This window comes from Orbicella faveolata, unplaced genomic scaffold, assembly GCF_042242905.1.
Source record: "Orbicella faveolata isolate gen_17 unplaced genomic scaffold, um_ofav_v1 contig_14, whole genome shotgun sequence".
Classification (NCBI taxonomy): Eukaryota; Metazoa; Cnidaria; class Anthozoa; order Scleractinia; family Merulinidae; genus Orbicella; species Orbicella faveolata.
Genome location: NW_028301541.1, coordinates 16,537,250 through 16,550,397, shown reverse-complemented (window position 1 = coordinate 16,550,397; position 13,148 = coordinate 16,537,250). Strand labels below are relative to the sequence as shown.

General features: G+C 36.9%; 1 pseudogene; it reads right to left on the bottom strand.

The window, feature by feature from the left end:
- Positions 1 to 5,752: 5,752 nt before the first annotated feature.
- LOC110046809 (pyroglutamylated RF-amide peptide receptor-like) lies at positions 5,753 to 12,323 on the bottom strand (annotated as a pseudogene).
- Positions 12,324 to 13,148: the final 825 nt, after the last annotated feature.

Below are 13,148 nucleotides of genomic sequence, written 5' to 3'. Positions count from 1 at the left end.
AAAAGGGAAAAAAAACCAACAAACGAACATGCAAAAAGCGACAACAAAAAAAGTCCTCCAGAAAGAAAATTTAATCGAGCGCCCATAAAAAAAATTAAAGGGTCAATTTGTTTGGAATTTTTTTGTGCCCCTTGATTAGGCCATACATAATAATGAACATGGTAACTAATTGTTGGAAATTTATGCTTTATTCAGAGCTGTTTTAAAATATGATGATGTTAACGACAAAAAACGCCGTTTTAAAACAATAGACAGACCATATGCTGCAGACAGTTTGATAATTTGGATTGAAAGCATCAAGTGTCATTTGAAACCTAATTTACCAACTGCTCGCAGAGTAGATTGACAACTGACTTTAATTTTTCTTAGAGAAATATTAACTGTTTTTTTGTTGGTGTTGTTTTTAAACCCATCATTCTAAGCCATTGTAATTATCAGCAGGAACAGGAACAGAATGGAATATGTTTCGTTTGTTTTGCTTTCTTGTCTACGATGTAGCCTTCTAAATCATTTTCTGTTGTAAAATATGATGATGTTAACGACAAAAAACGCCGTTTTAAAACAATAGACAAGCCATAGTTTCATAATGTGAATTGAAGACATCAATTGTTATGTGAAACATAATTTACAATATCAACTGCTCGCAGAGCAGATTGACAATTTATTTCAATTTGTCGTAGTGAAATATTAACTATATTAACTAACTATACTTATCATTCTAATTATCAGGAGGATGGATAGAAACAGAATGGAATGTGTGTCACATGTTTTGCTTTCTTTTTTACGATGTAGCCTTTTAAGTAAGTTTCCTTCATGAACGAATTTTAAATTGTACGGATTACGAAGTTTACCAATATTTTCATTGAACCCGGTCTTGGCTGAGGTGAGGATAAATACTTATTTGTTAACTTGAAGTTGATGTAGGTCAATTACCGCCAGAGGAAAGTGGTATTATTCCTTGATATTTCCTAGTCCAGGGTGCTTTTACTGCTGTGGTGTGTAGCACCGCGTGCATTTAACTGTCATAGTTAATTTATTCAGATTATCGATCAAATGCTCAGGTTAATAATATTGAGCTAGCGCGTTCTCATAGCTACAAAGGTATGGCCCTTATAGATCATAGACCATTTCTGACTACAAAATACGAAAACTGTACAGAATGTCGGGCGGAAAATGCAAGAAAATCTATCGAATAGGACGAAAATGTTGAAGAAAGTGTTGGAAAGACCAAAGTTTTAGCTACGAACGAAATCGTTCAGTTTTTAGGCTAAATTGGTGTCACTTATAACAATTTCAATGAAAATATAATTATTAACCATTTCGGTTGTTTGATTGTTGTGCATGCATGTCAAGAATCTCGTATTTCTCACCTTTACAAGCTGCTGCGATCGCTCTTTTTGTTTTGCTTTCGCTGACGACATGGCGAGTTGGTCTAACATGATACGGCAGGTATATTTTGCAGGTTACAGGTTGCAGGTTGCAAGTTGCAGGTTGAAATTTAATTATAACTGGAAAACCGCTGGCACTAAAAATAATTGATAACCTATATACTCGTCTGGGGTTCCTATGTAAAGTAGTTCTCCTCTTTCACATAATGAAAACACGATCGATCCGCTGTAAGTACTTATCGATGGACACGCTGAGACCAGTGAAATCTCTTCAAAGTCATCTAGATGGACGCTCCACAGATGTTTCCATCAGTTCCAGATTTGGCTCGGGTCTTCCTCAACAACAGAAGATTGCCATCACAAATGAAGCAAATAAATAAAGAAATGAAACAATATAAGGTTTTAACCGACGGAATATACTAGCACAAGCTCAGTGAGCTTTTATTTTGGTACTCACAGGGAAGAAACCAAATTCAGCAGATATTTCAGATAATATTTCAGATTTTTCTTCAAAAACAACAAATCAGTGCAGGCTTAAAATCATAGGAATATACTCTCCTCCCATCGCTTCAGCCGGTTTGGCACTTAGGTGGAAGCTACCTTTCTGAGCGATTGTAAACAGCGAGATGTAACAGTCACGGTAAGTCTACCACATGTGCGTTTCTTTTAAGTGCCAGCGGTTTTCCAGTTATAATTAAATTTCAGCCTGCAACCTGCAAAATATACCTGCCGAAAATGATATGGAGAGTGATATTTTGCCTTACCATTTCGGTGTTAGCTATAAAAGACCGCCATGAAAAAAGTCGAGTCACGAAAAAAATGTGTATATTTATATATCGCCTCAGCAGCAAAACGTCGTCCTTTCGGTCATTCAGGAAAAAAAAAATAACAAAAACAAAAACAAAACAAAACAAAACAAAACAAGAACAGTTGCGAATATTAGCCCGCTATCGAGTGCGTCAGGGCTTTAATGGCAGAGATAAATATTGCCTGCAGCTGGTGTTCCAGTAGCTTTTCTTGTCCTCCCAAACCTCCCCTTCCGGTTACAGAAAAATCTACAGGAGTCTGCAACGCGATAGAAAAGCGAAGAAAATGTTTTCTATTTCTTTCAGGAAACACTGGGGCAAAAAGAAAAGAACGTCACCCATTTATTTCGATTCTCAAAATTCAACCTCGCTTTGCTCGCTTCATGTTTATGTCAACAGTCCTGGCCGGTACCTCTGTGTTTCTATCGATTTGTGGAAGTACAGCTTTAAGCGACCGTGTTTTTTTCTGGACGTTTTCTCATTGTTGCATGTTATACAATTTTTGGTAGTTCGTATAGTGTGATCGTCCGGATGAGGGTAGTTCTGAAAAGAACTGTTGTTGGTGACTGAAGTTTCGCAACCTAAGCGGAAGTCACCTTGAGAGTCAAGTGAAATATAAAAGAATAATATACGATTTTTATTTTATCGAGAATTATTATTTAATTCCTGTTTTAGCAATTCTTTTGGTTCAATGTTTTCACACCGTTAAGAAAAAGCCATTTAATACAAAAGGCAGACAATACCGAGAAACGTTTGCTAAATTTATAACACTATAAAAAAACATTATTACATGTACAATATAACAATATATAATTGTTATAATATATAAATAATAATAATAAAAAAAAATCATTTTCCGTTAGTGATAATCCTTACCTCACAAACGCTTAACGTACGGAGAATTCAACGTTAATTTTTGTAGCCAAACCAAGATCCCGATATCAGCTGCCTGATGACATCGGAAGAAACGGAGTTCACTAATCAACATATCATTATTAATACAACTTGGACAATGTGATCACCACCTGGTGCATGTTTATGTTATTTAATTAAAAGTTATCATGACAGCCACGTAATGTCCAAAGACAAATTAAATATCCGAGCATTTTTACTCGGGCTTCCGTAGGAAAGCCCGAGTCATAAAATGCAAGCGTTTTAGTCGCCAAAAGGGGGGTCGTGGTCCCAGGCGTTCCATTCGTAGGCCGTGGACACTGGGGACGAGAAACGCGATAATGGCGATAATGTTCGCTCTTCGTGACAGAATGCCGTGAAAAGTTTTGGTGAGAATCACGTCTTATACGTTCATCTCACATACAAAGATGTCGATCGTTTTCGGGAAGGGTCGGTCCACGAATTATATTGCTTGAAAGCCATCCAGGTAAGCAAAGTTCACGCTCGAAACGTTTTCGTGAGATAACAACTGAGCCGATCGCAGTAGGAGTTCAAACTACGAAAACACTTACAGAAAAAAAGAAAAGGGCAGTTAACGACTGCATGTGGCTACTGCTGCTATTATTTAGGTAGTCTGCTGGCAGCCGGTTTTTTCTCTTATGGTCACTAGGACGAGTGTTAAGTAATTGCGAACGCAAAACGGCAGAATGGCGGTGGCCGAGTGGGAAAGAGGGCGAAACAAGGGCGGTATGGCCAAGTAGGGAAGAAGGCAAGACGAGAAAAAACGGAAAACGTTTGATGCCTTTTCAGGTTGAAACCTACGTTTTCAAATTTCTCTGGTGTAACGTAGATGGCGCCTTATTTAAATAGTTATCATAAAAAATGGTAGCAAAATTGAAAGCTGTCTCTCTTTCCATATGAGAGTTACATCAATTTTCTTTATCATTAAAAACTTTTTGACACTTAAATTTCTGCATTCTAATAAAATTGCAGACGTATTGTAAAGGCAGGTTTTGGTAAACGGTTATTCAATCACCAATAACGATACTGCGAGCAGTTACTGAGCTCAGCATGCGAAACTGACAACCAATCACGTATATTAGCTAGCTTTATAATCCATCAAATATTTTCGCTCGCACGCGATTGGTACAAGCGCGTCACGTAACTGAATATGCCCAGCTAAAACTGGGGAATATCTGGGTGATATTCCCCAATTTTCAGATCACTCATATTGAGAACAATAGTAAAGGAAATAGAAATGAAATATTATATGAAAATATTATAGGGAAGGATAATAAGGATAATAAGCACAATACAACAACAACAACTTTTATTATTAATATGACTCGCATATTTACAGTTTTTACAGAAATAGATATACAGATTAAGTTAAAAATGCTTGATAATAGCAACAGCGCGAACCCGCAGGTAGCCTGGGCTAATCTAGGCGGGCCACATCTATATTTATATTAAAAATAAATAAATAAATAAATAAAAAATAAGATTGTTATGCAACCACTTATAGAAAGATTTACAAAACTGTTTAATACAAGTACATTTACATATTTTGATTGACACAGGAGCTATGATTTACTAGTGATAGACTAAACGATGAGTTAAAATTAATCAGGAACTAAATTTAACAACTTGAGTCAGGGTGTCGACTTCAACGTAGTCATCCCTATCTGAAAGAGTCTCAAATAAAAATCTACGAATTGCCTCCAAACGATTGCCTCCTCCAATAGCCTCCATTGACTTTAAAAAAATGATCGGATATTTGTCCTTGGACATTATCTGTTCCTCGGGACTCACAGTTTTCCTCGAACTTTACTCTCGGAGCTCGAAAGCTGTTCCCTTCCGAGGAACAGATATTGCCCACGGAAAAATTTCTGAGCATTTTTTCGCACCAAATGGAAGCTATTGTCTATATATACAGAAGCAGTGAACATATGCAACAACAACAACAAAAAAAAATAAACAAACACTTTTATTTCACCCCAGATCTAGAAATAATTTATTATAATAATTATTGTTATAAATTAAAAACATAAATGATAGGGATGCTGGCTACCCATAATAACGCAGGAGGGTGCACATGCTCGTGAACGAATAATAAACTTTAATGAATGCAAATACATGAATGATCATGCAGCTCTTACATACACAACTTAAGCAGCTGTGATGATATCTAAGCCTGAAAAAATTCAGACTTAAACGGAATTAAGATCAATGGCCTCTGGGTTATTTACTGGTGCAAGACAACGGGAGCTGGTCGCGTTGTCAGTTTGTTATGTACATACCCGTAGATGGTATATGGTATAATAAACACCTAATAAGCACTCTCCCCTCCCCTATTCCAAATTCATTAAGCACCCTCTTTATATGCAAGCTAAGCGTACCCAAAGCGGAAGTGAAAGCAAGTTCAAAGCATTTACATTGAATAGACTGATTAGATGAATGAACTATGAATGAACTCTGAGCGCAATATTGAACATTATCAAAGTTCTTGAGTTAAAGTTTCTGTTTTTCATTAAAGCACTGAGGCACATTGTAAAAAAAAAAAAATAATAAATAAATAATAATAACAATAATAATAATAATAATAATAATAATAATAATAATAATATGAAAAAGGAATTAACGCCCCCTTTTTAAATAAGCGAGTTCGTTTAAACTACCAAATGTAAATAGCGCTCCTGGCGCTAAATTGAAGAATTGCAATAACCTTCCTGCCAGATCTATGAAAGGTAATACTCCTGTAAAGTTGCACACCCTGTGAAGGATTCCCTTCTCTTGCTGGTCAGAAAAAGAGAGGAGAATTGCTATCTCGCAAGGCATTTTAAAGTGCTAACATATATAAAAAAGCAGCATCAAAAGAAGAAGTGTTTTACATTTTTTGATCGCTCCAAAGACGATGTCCCTGACGTTGGCAAACTTGATTTCCCGTGGACCCCGTGGAGCTTGTACAGCTACAGCATATCATTCCCTTAAGCTTTTCTCGGAAGGTTTTGTTAACCAGAGCGTACACAAATGGGTTGACGGCAGAACTGAAGAGTATTAGCATATGAATAACAGCGTAGGCGAGTTCACTGACACTGAGGGATGTGTAGGAGTCTAAGTTGTGCGCAATTACTTCAGGGGCCCAACAGATTCCAGATATGCCGGTGACAGTTACCCCCATCAAATTGACTCGCTTCCGCACTCTTAGGACGCTCTGTGTGCAGAGAGAGACATAAATCCGATTTAGATAGTAACAAATGAGTTGTCAAGAAAGGTCCTGCAAACAGAATATGTATCCCTAACGGTGTCACAATGACAATGTTGTGTGCATACAAAGATCATGCATACATACAGCCAGAGAAACAGACGGACAGACAGACAAGCATGCAAACTTCATTTACTCTCCAATTTATACAGAATAGCATTTCTTCTACCTAATGTTACAAATTCAAATAATAGAAGAAGAATTAGAACAGAGCCGACAAATTTATTTAAGTTAATTCGAGAATGGTGTTGAAATCTGTAACAGCTCGATATTGATTTGGAAGTGCGGTCCTGGACTAGCTAGAAACCTGGTAACTGAACTAACGGCAATAAAGTCTTCAGTAGCTGATATTTTTGGCAAGGTGAAAATATCAGTTTCTCTTAAAGTGCTACCATGATGAAATTCTCGATATCCATTTTTTTTTTTTACATTTTCGTACACAATAGGCCCTTTGCACGATCCGGTCACATGGTACAAAATCACACATGCTGGTGAGCAAGTTTCACAGTGGGACTTCCAAAACAGTGCAACTCGTACCAGTTCAACTGGACCTGCCTTTGTTTTGGAAGTCCCACTGCGGAACTTGCTCACCAGCATGTGTGATTTTGTACCATAAGACCGGATCGAGCAAAGGGCCTATAGGTCTTTCCTATTTCAGTCTATTACGAACAGTAGAACTCACGGTTTTTGGACCTTTATTTCAGAGAATTTACGGCCGCCATTAATCTTCCTTGTTCCAAGTCTTGGTTGAGAATTTCAGAAAATGATGTCATTTTCTCAAAAATACTGGACGGGTTGAAATTGTAATAAAAGTTAATGTCGGAAATTGCACGAATACATGAACCAAAGTTTTCGTTATTCTTTGTGCGAATTGCTGTACTTATTGTTCGTATAATTTCAAACCGTGTGGTATTTTTGGGAAAATGACGTCATTTTCTCCAATTCTCAACCAAGACTTGGAACAAGGAAAATTAATGGCGGCCGTAAATTCTCGGATATAAAGGTTCAAATAACATGAGTTCTAATGTTCGTAATAAGTTGAAATTTGCCAAGATATCTAGGAAAGACCTATTGTGCACGAAAATGTAAAAAAATGGGTATCGAGAATTTGATAATATTGGTACTTTAAGGGAATATTTGCTGGATCACAGACTTAACAAACCTTTTAAGCATTAACAGTATTTACAAACGTGAAGACATTTTAAAACACAGAAAGAATAATATTTGGCTTGCGACTGTTTGTATTGGTAACTGCATGGTGGAGAATGTTATGTTCATGGCACATAACACCAGAATATGATCGAATAAACTTAGCTACATAGAAGTTTCAATTATGAACGTTAATTTGCACACTTCAGTAATTATCGTAAGGAAAACGAAAAAAAAATGTTCACGTGTTCAACTTCTTTGTTAATCAGTACTTACCATCTGCTGGAAGGCGAGTTGATTGTCAGGATCACGTTTAAACCACAGGGTGTACACGATTCTGAAATACAACCCAGCCATCAGTACCATGGCCGCAACTACAATGACTGACCAGAGCAAAAAAGAGGCTTTTTTGCAGCCATGCTTCATCCATCCGCACACAGGCATTATCTTTTACGTTTAAGCCCGTGATATCCGGTATGAAGAATATTAAAGCGAAGATCCAAGAACCAGGAATGATCACCTAAAATAGGAAAGCATAAAACAGACGACTATTTAAGGTAATTCCATCGAAATAGAACTCACAATAGATTTTCTTCCAAACTTTACCTGTTGACTTCTTATATCAAGAGAACGTAAAATTTGAAATAAAAAAGAAAAGGTCCCCATATTCGTTTTGGAGCAGGAAGTCCTTCAATAAACCCCATCACTCCTGAAGTTATTTGCTTTTGCTTTTAGAAACGTTTAGATTTGAACCATTCACATTAGGCTTTAAGAGAGCAGAAAAATAGAGAAAGTTAAGCGAGAAATACAACAATGGATGTATTGCATAAATGTTAAGGAGCAATTTGATGTGCGTTTCATGATAAGGGACTCATATTTAGTCGACAGGGATACAATGTGTTCCAAGCACGCATTGTTCTGAGGCCACATATTATCTTTTACGAGTGCTAGCTATGCTCTCATTTTCTGTGATAATTTTTTACCCTGAGATAGAAATTGGTCCATACTCACTGTATAGAAAAACGTGATCTCTGCATTCAAACTAAATAATAAAATCGTTAGGTCTCGGTACTAGTTGCCGAGGAAAAATTGATGATTTGTCTCTCGCAAGCCAAGCCGTTTAGAAAAAGCCACCATTTTGTATATGCTGTGTATGTGCACGCGCTCGTGAGAGCGCGCTAATGACGCGAAAATCGTGCGCAGTAGGGATACGCAATACAATTCTGATAAATCATCTTAATGTGGCTCCCTATAGTTTTACGATTGTGTGCGGGCATAGGACAAAAGCTCAAGTAATCTACACGAGCCCAAAGGAAAACGTCAGTGTTTTTCGATTTTTGTGACGTCAACATGAGCACTAAAAGCAAAACTGACAGTTAATTTTCTCGCGTTTCCTTCGGTGACTTTTTTTTTTAAATTTGGCTCAGTTGTAACCACATACAAGTTCTTTAAAATAGCCTATTTTTGTTAAAATCTGTCAGAGCTAATCTAATATTTTAAAAGAATGACAAATTACAGAATATTGGAAAAACCGTCTGAACAACCTTACCTTTTTACCGATTCAAAATGTCAGGCAATATCATTTCCATGAAGTGGCAAAGTATAAAAAAAATTCACCAAAGGAAAGTATAAATATTTTAAGAGTTTAGGCCAAAATGAGAAATGTATCTGCCTCTCGTTAGATAAGATGTTGCCATGGCAACGGCCTTAAATCAAAAATTGACAACCAAAAAGTAAGCCTTATTTTTTAACAGTACTCATACTGGTAAATCTCTACATGGAAAACTTTAAGAGAAATTAACTAAGTTTCCTTTTCTAATTCGCGCTCAACAGGGAGGGTGTTCGTAAATACCCTAGGGAACCACCTTAAACCTGTTAACGCATCAAACTATTTTTCAGGGATGAGTTTCAACGAATAACAATACGCCTCACACTGGTAACGAGTTAGATCAGTAGGTCTGGTTTGATATCTTCTTAAAACATTTCATCGGAGATAAAGGATTCTTATAATCAGCTAGCTATTATTTGTGCCCTTGTTTGTCCCGTGCATCGGCCCAATCCTTACCGGAAAATTTCGACACCTTTTCCACTTTGTGTGCCTTCTTTGCACCTGAAAGCGGGCAAAACCTTTCGTGCTTCTTTGACGACATCAATAATGTAAGCTGACAATTTGCTAACGCAACTGAAAAACTCGAACTGCGCGCGGAAAATTCGACACAAGTCTTGTGATAATAGAGGGCTTTAGATTGGACTACGAGCACGAGATTGAGTACGAGTTCAATTTTCGATTTTCAAATCAGTGACGTTTCCAGAGTCCTCGCTATTCATGCTGGTTTTAGGTAAAGAGGGTAGCTCATGGGATGAAATGGGTATGTGTCGTGATAATGTGAAGCCTGAAAACTAGAATTGAAAAGTCGTTCTCGTATTCGATCTCGTACTCGTACTCAAATCTTAATTCCCCTAATCTCATAAACAACAACTTGACTATGCGCTCTTGTCACGTGAGTGTTATTTTAAGTTTAGTTTATGCGACAACTGAGTACCAACTTGATGACAGCTATCAAGTAGAGGTTATTAATACAACTTGAAGTTGTTGTTTATTCATAGCTTTGTTCAGAATCAATATTTTTCCCTATAATTATTCTATATATTAAGCTCAATGAGATCTATCTGAAAAACCGAAAATACATTTTTCGTTAAATTGTCAAGTATTTGTTATACCGATCCAACCATCAAAAATATGTTATGATGTAAGATGAAAACTGATACGAAGGTATCACAGAATGGTCCGAATTTAAGAGCACTTAAACACGCCAATGATTGAATTTGTTTAGTGATTTCTTATTTCTTTAAAGGTGAGGGGCTCTATACAGTAGAAAACAAAGAAATCACTTTTTTTTTTCACGGACTTAGGAGGCGGTAGTACAACTATTCCAAGTTTTTGTAGCCAATCAGAATGCGTGAAGAACACTATCCACTGGTTTGGTATATACTAATAGTAATTATTATACATTGTAGTCACCATCTGTCTTCTCATTGGCCAGAAGTCTGAGGTTAATTATAGGAAACAGCGCGACCCACAGATTATTCGCTATTCTGCTAGCAGATTAGTAAATAATTGGTAGGTTGCGCGTGCAATGCATGATTTCCAAGAGCAATGTCAAGTTCAGGTAAGAACATGGCTTGTTAAAAATTGAATAAACTGTGCTCAGTGCGTCTGTCGGTATTTTCTTTAAAACAATGTATAGTAAAACATTTATGAGATTAGGTTTGTGTGATATCCGAAATAATCAAGGTCTCGGTTAGTGTTATCAGCCTCAGCCTTCGGCTTCGGCTGATAACACTTACCTCGACCTTGATTATTCCAGATATTACAAAAACCTCATCCAATAATTGTTTACAATTGAAGTTTTCTTAATCGAAAGAAATGCTCCAGCTGCTTCATAGACTGCGAAAATGTCTTCTTATGTTACGGTAAAAAACAAAGAAAGCATTTCGCTTATAGACCCTTTTCATAAATGCCTACGTAATCCGAGTATAAACCGCCAATCGGAATACGTGAAAAAAGTTATCCACTAGTTTGGTATATACTAATAGTAATAATTAAACTTTGTCAGTGACGCACCTTCAGTTTACGCTTGGTAAGTTTGCCCACGTTGCCAGTAGGATAGATTACCGCAAAATATCGTTCAGCGGCAATTGCAACCAAAGTGACCACCGAGGAGGATCCAGCAGTCCATGCCAAGCCTCCACCCGTCACTAATTTGCAGAAAACTGTACCAAATGTTCCCCCTGGGTGAATGGGGGTGATCTTGAAGAATGTCTCCGGTGTAACAAAGGTCGCAAACAAAGCATCCGCTAAAGCCAGGTTCACAAGTAAATAGTTGAAGGGTGTCCTGTGGAATATCATAAATCAAGAGAGGACGAAGGGTAAGATATTTAGTTCTTCTAATAGACCCTATTACAACGGTAATCCCTTTTACATTATTTTTAGACGACGTCAGGCTTCGGAAACCTCAGGAGGGCCTAGAGAAAGGCAGTCCCCTCAACTGGACGACACAAGCGACTTCACATTAGTTTTCATCCTCCACGAAAACTTCCATGTTACGCGCGTAGTGAAATTAATCAGAATTAGGTTCCATGTCTAAAAATAACTTGAGAGGGATTACCTTAAAAATAAGGCCTTTATCAAGGACTTACTCTCTTACTCTTTATCCTCTCTTACATAGCTTCAGAAGAATGGCTGAACAAGATAGGAGCATGGCTATATTATCTACATTGCGACATTAGAAATATTGCTTGGAGTGTAAATGCCCCAATGGACTTTTGTCTTAAGGAAATAACTAATTTTACCATTCCCGAAAGCATTGTGACGATGTTAAGTTAAAAAAAAAAATTAAAACGGCTGAGTTACCTGAGTTGTAATTCTTATACTCCGATGTAAATTTGAATACGTCAACTTATAATTGAAGAACTTTCAAAAATCTCTTTATAGTTCTCTCAAACGTTCTCTCATGTTCACATCAGACTATGTAAATCACAAGCCAGCACTTTTCTATTTCCGTTCACTGTTATATAAAGTTGTTAAAGTTGTTTTGTAAGCCTTCAGTATTTTAAATTAACTTTGATAATTTAAGTATTTTAGTTTCAACATACCTCATGTCTCGATGTTTCTTTATGATCGCACAAATGCGACAATTTCCAACGATGTCTATCACGACGAGTATAGAGTGTACCGTTGCTATGGCAATGCCAGATGATTGAAGCATGACTGAGTGGAGTTTTGTCGATTTTACACAGTCGCAAGACCTTCTAGGTTTAATAAAGAAAAAAGGAAGAATGAATTCCTGACAGCTTAGCTAATATCACTGGTTTAATGCGAGAAGAAGTGAAAGTGGAGAGGAAACATCATACTTTCATTATTCGCCACCTTAAGCTTATGGTTTGATCATTTTCTAACCACGTAATTTAGTAAAGAGGCACATCAGTTTTACGTAGCACACTACATTGTTTTTTTTGTCAGTTACAGGGGACCACGTGTTCAATCTTTAATCTTTAGTCATTATTTATACACGGTAAAAACATCAGGTAGAAAAAATTACATAATAATGACTAAAAATCCAAATCCTAACATTATATTAACTTACATTAACATGCCACTTAAGAAAAACCCTGGTTTCCATGAATGCCGTGTTTAAAAATTATGGTAGGGAAGGCGTTTAAATTTGTCCAATGAACCAGACTCTCTAATGTTACAGGGTAAATTGTTTCAAAATGTATGCAGGCATTTTCTGAGGGAGCGCGAATTATCGATATCAGCTTAGCTAACGATTGAGTGGATTTGCCGCCATGTTGGATTATCTCGCCTCAGAGACAAAACGTCCTTCTTTCGGTCATTCAGGAAAACAAAAACAAAAAAAAGAGCAAAAACAAAAAACAAAAAACAAAAAACAAAACAAAACAAAAAAAACAAAACAAAAAACAAAACAACAACAACAACAACAACAAAAACAGTAACAGTTGTGTATGTTTGCCCGCTATCGAGTGCTTCAGGGCTTTAATGGCAGAGGTAAATATTGTATGCGGCTGCTGTTCCGACAGTTTTCCTAGTCCTCCCAAAACCTCCACTTCTGGTTACAGAAAAATTTA